Source organism: Staurois parvus, unplaced genomic scaffold (assembly GCF_062004578.1).
Source record: "Staurois parvus isolate SC_StPar_1 unplaced genomic scaffold, SC_StPar_1.0 ptg000264l, whole genome shotgun sequence".
NCBI classification, from domain to species: Eukaryota; Metazoa; Chordata; class Amphibia; order Anura; family Ranidae; genus Staurois; species Staurois parvus.
In genome coordinates this window covers 64,986-80,407 of record NW_028318060.1, presented here as the reverse complement: position 1 = coordinate 80,407, position 15,422 = coordinate 64,986, and the positions used below count along the sequence as shown (strand labels likewise).

The following is a 15,422-nucleotide window of genomic DNA, read 5'->3' as shown; positions in this document are numbered from 1 at the left end:
GTAAATTACCCCCTTATTGTAATAGGGATAACAAACATATTGTGTTATTTGTGACATTACATCTTGGTTTGCAGTGTTTCATTCCTGTTATTTGGTTTAGAAATGTATCAGCTGCAATTCTCAGACTGAGTTTATTTTCTTTATTTGGTCTGAATATGTGTTTGCATAGTTCTTTGAGTGATTCATTTGGTCTGAATATGTGTTTGCATAGTTCTTTGAGTGATTATATATTTTTTACTCCTGGCTGAGCACTGGAAAATTAATTTTCATTTTCTAACATAAATTTTGTAAGAACAATTCACATAATTGAAGTTCTGAATAAAGTGTCACAAATGGTAAAATTTACTGAATTCAGTGCTGCATAAATTGTGAAATGGAATGTTTTTCTCCCAGTCTTTTTAATTACAAACAGTCAAATAATTAACTATATTTGTGTGACTGATGTAAATAACTCCTTTGATGATTTTTATTATCTTAATATATCTAGAGCAGACATTCAACTCATCTCTAATCTATTTTCTGTTTAATAGCTTGTAAATCTGACTTGGAAAAAAAAGAATATTCTTTATTATAATCAAAACTGAAGATTTGATGCTATATAATATATTACTTCACTTCTTTCATATCTACAGTAGTTCAAAATGTGTAGGACAACTGGTCATTTAATTGATTCCGAAGATATGGACGAAGTATGAGGCTTATGTGCTCAGTGGTCATCTGCTGATAATAACTAAAATGCATAAGCGCTCTTTTCTGGGGAAAAACTGAAACTTATCAAGTGTCTGGTTGTCTTGGTCATCCACATATATACACAATGGGGAAAATTTGCTGTGTATTTTTTCTTCTATTGAACATATTGTTGCTGGGCATTGTGAAGAAGGCAAATTAAGCTTTTTTATAGAAAGGACTGCAAGAAGTGGACTGCTATGTGATTGGCTGATTAGCAATTTGTGTTACCAAGCAATTGACCTTATCCTACTGCTCCCTTGCTATCCTGATCCGCCCCAGTAACCACAAAGAATGTCTGTGAAAGTTTTAACCATTTCAGTACTGGGCACTTTTACCCACTTCCTGCCCAGACCAATTTTCAGCTTTTCAGCTTTCAGCGTTGCTGCACTTTGAATGACAATTGCATGGTCAAGCAACTTGTCAGCGTTACCAAGGCTCTGTCCTTGGGCCCCTTCTCTTCTCCATCTACACCTCCTCCCTCGGCAAACTGATACACTCCCACGGCTTCAACTATCACCTCTACGCCGATGACACGCAAATCTACCTCTCTACCCCTCAACTCACCCCTTTAGTCTCCACCCGTATCACCCACCTACTGAATGACAAATCAGACTGGATGTCGCTCCATTTCCTCAAATTGAACCTTTCCAAAACAGAGCTCCTAATTTTCCCCCAGCCCGCGCCCCCCCAATCCTCTCCATCACGACCAACAACGGCATCATCAGTCCCACCCCGCAAGCCAAAGTCCTAGGTGTCACTCTAGATTCAAACCTGTCCTTCCAACCCCATGTCCAATCGCTGTCAAACTCATGCAGGCTCCACCTCCGCAACATCTCCAAAATACGTTCGTTCCTAACCCCAGAAACTACTAAACATCTCGTTCACTCCCTTATTATCTCACGTCTGGACTACTGCAACTCCCTTCTCACCAGTCTACCTCATCACAGACTATCCCCGCTTCAGTCTATCCTGAACTCAGTGGCCAGACTCATCCACCTTACCAACTGCTCCGCTTCTGCCACCCCCTTCTGTCATTCCCTCCACTGGCTCCCGATTGCCCAACGCATTAAATTCAAACTACTAACTACTGACATACAAAGCCATTCATAACGCTGCCCCAAACTACCTCACCGATCTGATACCCAAATGCCACCCAGCCCATACTCTTTGCTCCTCACAAGACCTCCTACTTTTTAGCTCCCTGGTCTCCTCCTCCCACGCCCGACTGCAGGACTTCTCCAGGACTTCCCCCATCCTCTGGAACTCACTACCCCAATCCATCAGACTGTCACCTACCCTCCTCACCTTTAGGCGCACCCTGAAAACCCATCTCTTCAGGGAAGCCTACCCCACTCTCACCTAACAGCTGATCTCCTCCATTCCTCCAACCATTCCATCCTCCACAGCCACTTCCTCCTGTACCACTATCCCCTCCCTCCAAGATTGTAAGCTCGAAAGAGCAGGGCCCTTGAACCCCTCGTGTATTGTTTTGTTACTGTATTGTCTCATGTACTGTCCCCCACTATAATGTACAGCACTGAGCAAACCTTTTGGCGCTATATAAATACTGTATAATAATAATAACACTGTACCCATATAAAAAAAATTAATTTTTTTCACAGAAATAGAGCTTTATTTTGGTGGTATTTATTCACTACTGAGGTTTTTTTATTTTTTGCTTAAAAAAAGAAAAAAAACTTTTGAAAGAAAAATGCATTTTTCTTCATTTATGTTTTAAAATTTTGCAAATATAAATAACCTTTATTCATAAAGTGAGGTCAAAATGTATCCTGCTACATTTATTTGGTGAAAATAACCCAAATCAGTGTTTATTATGTAGTCTGTAGGAAAGTCCACAATGGTATGTATATATATATACTAAATTGCCAAATTTGGACCCCCCCTCCAAATTATTGGACTCAGGTGTTCCAATCACCTCCATGGCCACAGGTATATAAAATCAAGCACCTAAGCATGCAGACTGCTTCTACAAACATTTGTGAAAAAACGGGTCACTCTCAGAAGCTCAGTGCATTGAAGCATGGTACCGTGATGGGTTGCCACTTGATTAATTGTTTAAGTCCATCTGTGAAATTTCATTACTACTATGGACTTACTGTAGGTCTATCAAGAAGCAGTATATGAGTGCTATAGCTACAAACCAAAACTCTCTAAAAAAAATCAAACAAATTAGAACAAGCTAACACACTAGAGCGTAAGGCATTTCTAACAGATGTATTATTTATTATAGGTACTTACAATCACCAGCCTCTTTATTAGTACACCTGTTCAATTGCTTGGTAACACAAATTGCTAATCAGCCAACCACATAGCAGCAACTCAATGCATTTAAGCATTTAGACATAGTGAATACTTGCTGAAGTTCAAACTGAGCATCAGAATGGGAAGAAAAGGGGATTTAAGTGATTTTGAACATGGAATGGTTGTTGGTACCAGACAGACTGGTCTGAGTATTTCAAAAACTGCTGATCTACTGGGATTTTCATGCACAACCATCTCTAGGGTTTACAGAGAATGGTCTGAAGTTGTGTGGATTAAAATGCCTTGTTGATGTCAGAGGTCAGAAGAGAAAGGGCAGACTGGTTCGAGATGATAGAATGGCAACAGTAATTCAAATAACCACTCATTACAACCAAGGTATGTAGAATACCATCTCTGAATGCACAACACATTGAACCTTGAAGCAGATGGGCTACAGCAGCAAAAGACCACAGCGAGTGCAACTCTTGTCAGCTAAGAACAGGAAACGGAGGCTACAATATGCACAGGCTCACCAAAATTGGACAATAGAAGATTGGAAAAATGTTGCCTGGTCTGGAGAGTATTGATTTCAGCTGCAACATTCAGATGGTGGGGTCAGAATGTGATGTAAACAACATTAAAGCATGGATCCATCCTGCCTTGTATTAATGGTTCAGGCTGGTGGTGGTGGTGTAATGGTGTGAGGAATATTTTCTTGGCACACTTTGGGCCCCTTAGTACCAACTGAGCATAATTTAAATGCCACGGCCTACCTGAGTATTGTTGCTGACCATGTCTATCCCTTTATGACTACAGTGTACCCATCTTCTGATGGCTACTTCTAGCAGGATAATGCACCATGTCACAAAGCTCAAATCATCTCAAACTGGTTTCTTGAACACGACAATGAGTTCATTGTACTCCAATGGCATCTACAGTCACCAGATCTCAATCCTATAGAGCGTCTTTGGGATGTGGTGGAATGGGAGATTTGCATCATGTTTGTGCAGCCGACAAATCTGCAGCAACTGCATGATGCTATCATGTCAATATAGACCAGATCTCTGAGGAATGTTTACCACACCTTGTTGAATCTATGCCATGAAGAATTAAGGCAGTTCTGAAGGCAAAAGGAGGTCCAACCCGATATTAGCACGGTGTACCTAATAAAGTGGCCGGTGAGTATGTATAGCACCCATCAATTTACGCATAGCTTTGGTATCCTATTGCTTTATTGTACTGTTTATCTGTACAGGGTGTGTCTTCACTGCATCTTCAGACTCTAAGATTTTTCTAGTTGCTTGAGTCTGTGATTATACGGTATGCATAGTATAGCTGAGAAGCTGTTTTGGTCACATTTCTCTAAATGTATCTACTGTATATATCATTTAAACAAAACATCTATTTGAAAAAAGCCTTACTGTTTAGTGTGTTAGCTTGTTGTTCACACTTAGGTGTACCAGATATTTGATGAGCTCCTGTGGAGGAGCACAAGGAAGGTATATATTAACTTCCAATGCCACTGCAGTCAAGTAAAACTGTTACTGCAGGTTTGCTTTAAAGTGAAACAAGCACTTTTGGAACAAGTATTTAAGAAAATTGCAGTGAGATCATAAACAGTAGTTGTTTATCTGCTTGTAATACATACCTGCAGACTGGTATTCTGTGAATTTTGAACTTCTCAGTATAAATGAATGAAAGATCAGAGAAAATACTACATTCTGTACAGCTCTTGTGACAATGTTGGGAGTCTCTAGATGTTTGGCATTATCATCATTCAAAAATAGAAACAGGAATATTTTACTTATAAGACATAAAGGGAATTCCTAAATGTGAATTTTTAAAGACTGAGTACTGAAACAGTGGTTGCAAAGAGAACATTTTCAATTTGACTATTTTTAATGCACAAAATAGGGCACAGTTTTTTTCCCTCTTTATACCCTGTTCTTTCAAAGGAGTCAAAATCAGACTGAGTGGAATAAAGATAAATCACAAATTGACCAGCATCCTCAGAGATATACATATGCAGTCAATCTTTATCTATCTGGCAACTCTGGTTAACATACACTGATAGAAGCTAGCCTCCTAACCAACTTGTAATTTGTCATAAGTAGCCTGCTTCTGAGGAGTTCCCCCACCACCATTCTTCCTGTTAACTTCCAAATTTTCTGTCTTCTTTCATCCTCTTTACCATCTCCCTATACCGACCTTTCTTTGTCTTTCCTTTTTTTCCACTTTCAATAGGTTTTTATTGAAGTTTTATAAGATACATAGTGTGACCTGTACAAATGTTCAAATGTATCCAACATTTCAAAACAAAAATTTCAGAGTGCATCTGTAAGTCATAGAAAACTATACAGGCTATATTAGCAAAGATCAATAAGCATGGCATGTTGCAAACTAGATTTGCAGTAACGATACACATTATATTAACTAAATGAGGGTAGTTAGGAAAGGGAAGGTGGGTGGGGGCGAGGGGAAGAGGACAAAAGTGTGTTAACTGCTATCTGGGAGACACCCTTAGATTGGATCATAGAGTCAGGTCCTGCACAGAGGATAGTCAAGAGAAAAAGAAAGGGGAAAGAAATAGAACAAGATTGAAAGAAATGAAGTAAGGAAAACAGAAGGACATCGGGGACACCCCAGCCGGAAACCCAGGGCTTTCAATTCCTATAGCAGTATGTAGCTTTCAGGAGACATGGAAAAGTGAGCGTAATTTATCCAGGGGGACCAGGTTTTTATAAAGACTTTCTTCTGTGTGTATAGGAAACTGTTAGTAAGCACTTCCTTAATAAAAAGTTGTCTAGACAGCAATGGACTTCCGTGAAGGAAACAAATTGTTTTCAAGCTTTTTGTGCTAGTTTGTTTTGCCGCTAAAAGAACATATGTAGCCAGTTTATATTGGGATGTTGTGAGGTCTGGAGGTTTTAAATGCAATATAACATGCCAAGGGTCCCTAGGAAAAGGGTGAGTTAGCAGCATTTGAAACAGTTTTAGGACCTTCATCCAAAATCTATAAAGCATGACCACCATGTGTGAAGTACATCCCCTGGGAGTGAGCAGCCTCGAAAGCAGGTGCTGGAAAAGGTGTGCTAAACAGGTTGAGACCATATACCATCTAGAGGCAGATTTAAAAGCCAAGTTAAGTTTCTGTTGATAGAATACATGGTTATCATGATCCATATTAGTATATTCCCTGTCTCTAGTGCCTTTAAGGTCATGTTGCCATTTATGGATGTAGGCACGGCCTCCTGAATTTTTAAGATCATTTAGCTGTGAATAGATGGTTGAGATAAGTTTGGGACAACGGGGTGTGCATTGGTAGAAATGTTCAAAAAAGCAGAGTTGGGTTAAAAAATCTTTGTTAGTAATTATGGTAGTCAACCAATGTTTTATTTGTAGAAACAAAAAAGCTCAGTGGATGGGGCTTAGTATTTTTCTCTAATTTCCATCCTGGTGTATACAGTGTGACCAGTGATAAAAGAGAAGACATAATGAACGTTGTGGGAAATTCAACAGTCAAATTTGGTAGAGGATTCTAAACCCAGTGGAAATGTTGGGCTGCCCAAAAAAGGAAGGAGGGGCATGTGAGGTGATATTAGGTTGCTGGAGTATTAGAGTCCCAGGCTTGCAGTGTATGAATCAAGGAGATTATAGAAATAGGTCTGTATTTTGAGAGGAGCCATGGGAGTGAATGAAGAGATGTTGGAGAACAGAGAGACGCTTCCAAGTCAACCCATAATGGGGCATATTTTGCAGTGTAAAGGGAGGTTAATGGTGCGTTCTGTAAATTTTGTAAAATTAGGTACTCCAAGATCTCCTTATTTCTTATGTATTAACCTTCCTGGCGGTAATCCTGAGTATGGCTCAGGGTTATGTCAGTACCAAAAGCAGTAACCCTGAGCAACACTTGGGAAAACACTGCAGCGATCCCTGGAGCTTTACCTTGTCCCATGATCCCATGAGGTCCTCCCGCTGTGTCCCCCGGCCATGTCCGCTGGCCGAATCCATCTTCCGGGTTCCGTTCGCTGCGAGCGTCAGGACGTACAGGGGGGCATAAGCAGTGGGAAATTAAAAAAGTAAGAATTTGACATATACACAATACACTGTAATCTGTTAGGATTCCATTACTGTATCAAACCATTTCACCTAAATTTTGTCCCTAGTGCATTGTCCAGTGCCCTGCCTGCACTTTTACAATTCTTTCTGCCTGGAAACTGAGAAACGTCCATGGCGTCCAAAAAGCATCCCTTTAGGTCAAAAGCAGTTTTAGACCAGCTAGGAAACAGTGATAGTGAATTAGAATCACTTGCAGAATTGAGCGATAGTGATTCGTGGGGAAATTCGTTATCAAACATTGAAAAAGATTCTGCGACTGAGCTCAGTGATGTACGAACTTGGTGCTCGATTTCAAATTTAAGTGTTTTTGGTTTGATTACATTATTGAATAAAAATTATTATTATATTATTATTTTTTATAATTATTTATTATATTATAATTTATGATTTCATGTTTCAAACTTTATCATACCCGGATGTTTACTAGACTCTTGTTTGGACAGATTTAAGTGAGTTATTCCTAAGAATTACAGGCCTACAATATAAAACAACAGATTTCCATGCAAAAATATGTACTGTTTTGACATTCAAAAATATTGAGTAGTTAGACCGCCAGGGAGGTTAATATAGTATGTCTTGTAATTCAAGGCCTTTTGTCTGCCCAGATGAATCAAAAGACATGTTTTGGAAAGGTTTAAGGGTATAGGAAGGGATAGGTATTGGCAGAGTACGAAATAGGTAAAACAGTTTTGGTAGAAATGTCATTTTTACAGCGTTATTCCTCCCTATCCAAGAGAAGTGAAGATATAATCAGGACGAAAGTTGTTCTTTCAAGGAATTGAAAGTGGAGATGTAGTTAGCCTCACAGAGTGTGTTGTACAAATGAATGAGACAGATGCCCTAATAATTAAAGTAGGAGGTGGCCAATTGAAACTATAATAAGGATATAATACTCATGTGCTGCCACAAATAAAAGATAAGCTGCTGCAAGCACCCAAATGTGCTCCCACATCAATAAAACTCCCCAGGAATTGTGCTGCGCTGCCCCGTAGCGACCCAAGAAAATACACTAATAATAAATAAACACCCTCCTGAGCATCAAACCCAATGTGTAATAGAATAAATCTGTTAAACAAGGTCAATAGTAAATAAAAAAACAAAAACTGGCTGAGCCACTAAATCCAAATGATATGTGAAACATATATCAAAAATAAACCAAAATCAAATAGCAATAAACACCTGGCCAGCCTATAATAAACACCTGGCACCAGTGACCATGCACCAGTGACTTCAAGAGGTCCACCTTTAGGCATTCATACTCACCTTAACAGTTGACCCATAGAAATATAGGTCAACATGCCCTCAATATGAATCCCACTGGATCCTCTGCTTCCATAGGTCTCTCCAGGCACTCTCAGCTATTGTCTTAATCCAGAGACAAACTTACCTTACTCTCACAACTCCATTGAGAAAAAATAATTAATAAAGGCCTCAATGGGGTTTTGGCTTGCACCATGTACGTTGTTTATGAGCTTATATAGTACCTATACTGTTGTGTGCTATTCTTAACATAAATCCTTGTGTGTGAGTAATAGATGGTATTGTTTTTCTATTTCTTGTTCATTTTCTTACTAAAACTGAAAAGTAGCAGTGAATTGTAATAATGGTTAACAATTATAACTTTTATTTTTGTTTTGGATAAAATAAGTTAAAACCACTGTAATTTTTCTGTCTACTGTTATTTGGGAGCTTTCCCTTCACTTACCGTTACAGCAACACAGAAGGATGTGACAGTAAATCTCTATAAGCTGATAGGAAATCCCCTATATGGTTCAGTGGTGCAAGCAACCTCACTTAAAGATTTTCCCTCATCTTTCATTGCAGTGTCATCTCTTATCACTTTTAGTTCCAGCAACAATGGTCACCAGGCCAAAAAATAAATGGTGAATGTGCCCAGTAGAACCACAGACAACAATAAAAACATGTCATGGTTTCTAAGCCTTCACCACTCTATTCAAGACTCCAGAAATCCAAAACATTTTGCCTACAGATACAGCTTATTTTGTGGAATACCCTACCCCATCAAGTAATAATGGTAAAATGTATAATGAAAACTCATAGTAATCATAAAACATTTAGAGTATGGCCACACAGGATATGTCATTATGTCAGGTCCCATTTGGTGGAAAGATTGAGCTGGCTTGGCTATTATATGCTGCAAGTGACCTTATTTCAGGCAGAGCCTGCTTTGCTGTATTTCAGCCCTTTGCTGGAGGGCTTTACACCTTATGTGGTGCTTGTGCACATTCTGGATGTAAGTGATCTTGCTGTTTTTATTCTTTGGTTTTAATATACATTAATACACTATAATTACACTTATCTTTAGGTGGTGGATTGCTGATGCATTATGCAAAAGAGATAATGGAAAGCCTGCATAAAGACATATTACTTTGGACTTTGTAATCACTATGGGATGTCTTTAAAAAAAATTGCAGAGCTGTTTGTCGATCAAAACTGCAAGTAAGTTCATTCTGTGGGAATGGGACATATTGAATATTCTCAAACTGTATTTTATGTAGTTCCTATATGTGAATACAGAAAGTACCACACTATGGTACACATTTTTTAAAATACATCCCTATGTATCTCTTTTGATATAGAGATTTAGGAAACAATGTACTGTATATGTATCATATAAAATAGGTTGAAGCTCTGTTTATGTATTTATGTTTTTAGTAGTCATAGTAATGATTACTAAGAATAGTAAGATTTCAATGTAAGTACGTTATTTGACTGTCTTTGATAACAGAAATTACCCCCTTTCTTCCCAACTGAGGTGAGAGTGGTCAAATTGCCCTATGGGATTTTTTTTTGTATTTCTCTGGACTCTAACTGCTAAATTTAGGGAAAGGTTGATCTTGATGAACATGTGTTTTTCCAGGATAGTTTACCATATAGCTGTTTAATTTTTGTGAATTTAAAGATAATTTCTTACAAAGCACAATACTTCCATTTCAACCTTCTTGTAGAAACTGGCATTTCTCAAGTCACAGTTGCATACTAATTCCAATGCAGCACACCCAGTAAAGCTCTATCACTTCAGCATTACTGCTCTTGAACTAGTGACACAGAAATTGGAGAAAGGCTTCTATCTGATACTTGCAAATAGATCATAAATGGCTATTGGTGTAAATGCACCGCATCTGTGAATTTTTCGATACTATGTTCAAAAGAGTAATTTGGACTTTTCAGATGTTTCGTAAAATCATTTGGACCACATTTTTTAATTGCATATCTTTATTAAATAATATGTCTAAATCAATAAAAACTAAGAGTTTCTTTCCTACACATGGAGAGTTGGTTTATAGTTGACGTCACATAAATCCTTATTGATCAAACTATGTTTCTACCAAGGTACTAACAAGCTACATCCCTACAAATAAGCAATATGAATTATCTCTGGAAAGTAAAAATCTATACAGAATATTTAATAAGTGAATATTACCTTCGAACAGGTACAACACTTTTTCAGAGCGTTTATCAGGCTGTATGGCCCACTTGATCAGGAAGAGGTGGAGTAAGGTTAGGTGTATGTATACTGGACATATGTTCCCCAAGTCATGCACCTCTATTCCAACCAGGGGCGTACTGACCATTTGGGTACTCAGGCACTGCCCGAGGGCCCGGGGTCAGTAGGGGGCCCCATGAGATGTTCCTGGTACCTTTCATAGGCTTTTTTGGGTGTGGTTTGAGTGTGTGCAAGGACATAGGGGCCCCATGATCCCCCATTGCCCGGGGACCCCATGAGTTCTCAGTCCGCCCCTGATTCCAACTCCCATATCAAAGATAAAGTAACGGGACATATATCCAGCTCCCAATTCCAGAATAGAATAGGGATGCCAGAGAAACCCCAAACAAAAAGGACCTGGAAAATAACTTATAAAATATTAACTCTGTATAGAAGCATTACTGTCTCCAGCATCCATCTTTTATCACAGTGGCATCCATATAGTATGTATCTAGAGCTTGCTCAGAAATATATATGGCTTAAACACCAATTAAACCAGTTAGGGTCCTAAAACCATTCCATTATCCAGGAGTGCTACCACAAAAAGGTCCTACTGGGTACCAGCTGGTATAAAATTGAGGAAGGGAGGGAGGGAACACTAGAAACGCGGGGGGGGGACAAAAACTTGTAGGGTTGGTGGCCAGAGGGTGGTCCTCTTGATGTCAATTACAAAAAAACTCTATATGTGTAGTAAAGAAACTTTCTTGGTTTTTATGACTTTAGACATATTACTATATTATAATTATAATAGATAATTTAAAAAAAATTATATTTTGTGAAATATATCTTATAAGAAAGTGATATATTGTGAATTAAAATAAAATGTTATTGATCTGTGTATTTTTACTTATTTTGTCTAAAAGGTCTGTAAATTCCAAGACAGTGAATACAGCTGCCTACATCTTTTTGCACACCTCAAACATATGCCATGGAGTAACTTCCACAATGCTATCCAAAGTTGTCATATTAACATTACATTTATAGAAAATGTCAAAACGTGTATCCTATAGTTGGTGCAATATGCAGTTCCGCTGTTTCTTTAGATTTTTCAAAATTTTTCTTTGTTTAATGCTTTTGACAACCATCTGCTTTATATCCAGAACAGGCTTTTACTTCTGCAGTACCTGCACAAATTTCAGCCATTTATACACTTCCAAAAATATAGTGACTGCATTGTTATTCATACAGAAAAGGAAAATTATAACCCCTGATATTCTCCACTGAGTGAGAGTGCTTAGAATGCTGGTGGAGGATGGCTGCTGACAGAATGCTGCCAATGTTGGTAAAAGGCTGTTGTGTGTATTTAACCTGATCCAATGTGGAATTTTCAATGTATGTTTCTCTAACTTTCTCTAACCAGTTATGGCGCTAAGGTGTACTGGATATGCCATAAAAAAACGTCACTCCTGCGCTCTGGCTGCTTTGTATTTTTCCACATGTTGCTGAGGATCCTTCCCTGATCTGATGTGCCTAAGCTGCAGAATTTTCTCTTCCAGTTGTTCACTTATCTATCCATCCAGCCATCCATCCCTGGATTTACCCCACACAGTTGACGGCAGTGACTGTTGGCTACCATTTCATCCTTCTTCTTCTTCTTCTTCTTCTTCTATTATTATTATTATTATTATTATTCAGGATACAACACCATTATGGGTACTAATTATGGAACTTCACCTTAGGAATAAGCACTGTTCTATTCACCTTTTACTTCGTCCTACTGTATAGTTACCTTAAACTTCCTTTGAACCGTTATTCCTGGAACTCACACTGTGAGAGCCTGGAGACTGTTTTATTTAGTACCTGGTATGCCTGGGTTCTATTCCACCCCATCCCTTTCCCTCTTGCAGCTCCAGAGTTGTGTCAAACTGCTAGACTAGATGTCATTTCAACAGTTGAGTCCTGATCTGTGTCGCAGGAGTGCTGCGGTGGCATTAAAAAAACCCTGTGCATAGTGTCTACAGGAATCATTTATTGCTATTAGTATATTGTAGCAATATTGCTGTTACAGGGTATTTAGATTTGTTCTTTTATGTACAGATCAAAACACTTGTCATTAATGCTATGTGCATTTTCGTTTCTGATTATTTGAAACAGATGTTTAAAAAACAGGATTCTCTGATGACATGATTACATGAGTGAAGTGAACGCAGCTTCACCGTATGCACTAACTTTTACTTTGCAAACAAAACAATCATGTTTTCAAAGTAAACATTCTGTAATCATTTGGCAAATAAACCTGAATGTCAGTTGAATCAGCACTGCAAGTAGAAAAAAAGGAACAAAAATTGCTCATATTGATAATAGCCTTGTTTTCCAGAACAAAGTTTATGTATTACTTCAGGGTCATAGGTAATGACAAAGTTTATTGTCAAATGAAGAGACTCAAAGCTAAAATAAAAAGAAATCATTGCAAATGAAGGCTGAATACAAAATGTAAAGCTGAACTCCAGACAGGTATAAAAGGCACAAAATATTGTGTCTCTGCATTCATTAATACATTATTAAATGTAGATGCAAGAAGTTTATTTCTGAATTTGCCTTGGTTTCAGCCTCTTGCCATTCCCTGTACAACAGAGCTCAGAGTAAAAGAGGGATAACCAGTACAAGGAGTGCTGCAGTGCTCAAGAGATAGAAACACAGAGTAGAGTGATAGAGAAATAAGCCCATCAGTGTTCTGCTTCTCCTTAACTATCCAATCAAAGTCTTAGGGGGAAGGGGGGCAATCATAAACCTAGTTGTCAGGGGTGGACTAACAACTCATGGGGCCCCCGGGCAATAGGGGATCATGGGGCCCCTGTGTCCTTGCCCAAACTCAAACCACACCCAAAAAAGCCTATGAAAGGTACCAGGAACATCTCATGGGGCCCCCTACTGACCCCGGGCCCTCGGGCAGTGCCTGAGTACCCAAATGGTCAGTACGCCCCTGGTTGGAATAGAGGTGCATGACTTGGGGAACATATGTCCAGTATACATACACCTAACCTTACTCCACCTCTTCCTGATCAAGTGGGCCATACAGCCTGATAAACGCTCTGAAAAAGTGTTGTACCTGTTCGAAGGTAATATTCACTTATTAAATATTCTGTATAGATTTTTACTTTCCAGAGATAATTCATATTGCTTATTTGTAGGGATGTAGCTTGTTAGTACCTTGGTAGAAACATAGTTTGATCAATAAGGATTTATGTGACGTCAACTATAAACCAACGAAAAAAGGTCTATGAAAAAGGTACCAGGGGCACCTCATGGGGCCCCCTACTGACCCCGGGCCCTTGGGTGGTGCCCGAGTTTCCAAATGGTCAGTCCGCCCCTGCTAGTTGTATTACTTAACTGCAGTGTATCTGCGTCCACAAACCCCTCCCTCTGACAGATAGCACAGGCAAAAGTGTCCCCGTACTATCTGTAAGATTTGAAAACAGCGTGGATGTTCCGCCCACACTGTCGCGTCATTCATTCACGGATTTTCGTGAATAAATGAACTGCAAGTCCCAACAGCCTTAGTAGTTGCTGGTTGTAGTTTTCAATGAACTACCACTGTGCTGTGGAGAGCCGTGGTAGTTCATTCAAGCTTCCTGTCAGAATATCTTCTTCACCGTACATCCCGTACAACAAGCAGATATTCTGACAGGAGACCTGCATGGCATCAGCGATCTACTGATCGATGGTGCAATGCTTGCCAGGCTCCTTTGGACAAAAATAATAGCACATTTTTTTACCTGCAAAAAAATGTTCATGTATTATTTTTGTCCAAGAGGTGAACTTATCCTTTAAATTGTTCTGAAAACATATCAAAATTATAAAATGAAATATGTATTCATGGTTATAAATATAACAAAAATGTGTAATCTGCACATTTTCAAAGCATGGAAATGTATAATAAATGTAAACAACCACATGCTCAAAAAGATTTACACTTAATATCTGAATTTCATGCATGACCACAAAATTTCATGGCACAATGATTTGATTTATTTTCTTGATTAAAGGTGTAGAGAACCTTCAAGGTATAATATAGCCCTATAATTATGCCGCTCAGTGTATTTTAAGCATCAAGCATGCTTAACAGAGGAAATTGTTGCAAATGTCTATATTTTCTTAATATTAAGAATTACATATAAATATTTTACGACCATGTACATCAAGGTTTCCAGTTTTATTTTATTGCTAATGTATTTTCTACATAAAAAAAAAATAGGTAAAAACATTTTTAAATTGGTTCTCTACCTAGTCGCAGATGATTTTTTTACATCATGTAAATCTTTTTTCTTGGCTCTTTTTGCTTTCAAGCATACAAAAATGGCCAACTGGCTGTCCAGGCTGCTGCCTTGAGACACCACATCACATGTAACCCAAGATCTCTGCCTTCTCACAGCTTCCTTGGCTCTTTTACCCACAGCTCCATGCTGCACAGGCCCACAATATTATTTTTCTTTTTCATTACCACATTCTTCTGTTTTAAGTGTATTAACACCCAAGGATAACAATATAATATGTTGCACCTTACACATTCTTAGATGTGGTGTCTACATTAGTTTTCTTTTTTCAGGCTAAGAATATTTTCTACCAGTACAGAAAAAATATATGATGCTCATGCCAAAATTCAAGTGCCCTTGTAGCCAGTGCTCTGAACGGTTATTGCAAACAAAATTTGTATCTTTTCCAGCTATCTTTTGTGAACTAAAAAAAACATCCTAAGTATGGAGAGTAGCCTTGGTAATAACACTGCTACTCCATAGATGCTGTACAGTGAGTGTGCAGCGTCACCCTAGAGCAAGAAATGTACTACTGGCAGGATCACCAATAG

General features: G+C 38.5%; 1 protein-coding gene across 4 annotated transcripts in view; it reads left to right on the top strand.

Annotated features, from left to right (window-relative positions):
• Positions 1 to 15,422, top strand: part of KHDRBS2 (KH RNA binding domain containing, signal transduction associated 2) — a 457,209-nt gene that overhangs the window by 426,229 nt on the left and 15,558 nt on the right. For 3 of the 4 annotated variants that reach the window (XR_016313303.1, XR_016313305.1, XR_016313302.1), the window contains one exon: positions 9,437 to 9,570. The exons of the other annotated variant lie outside the window; for it this stretch is intronic. The gene's annotated coding sequence lies outside the window, so the exon portion shown is untranslated. The remainder of the gene's footprint in view (positions 1 to 9,436; positions 9,571 to 15,422) is intronic. 4 annotated transcript variants of the gene reach the window in all.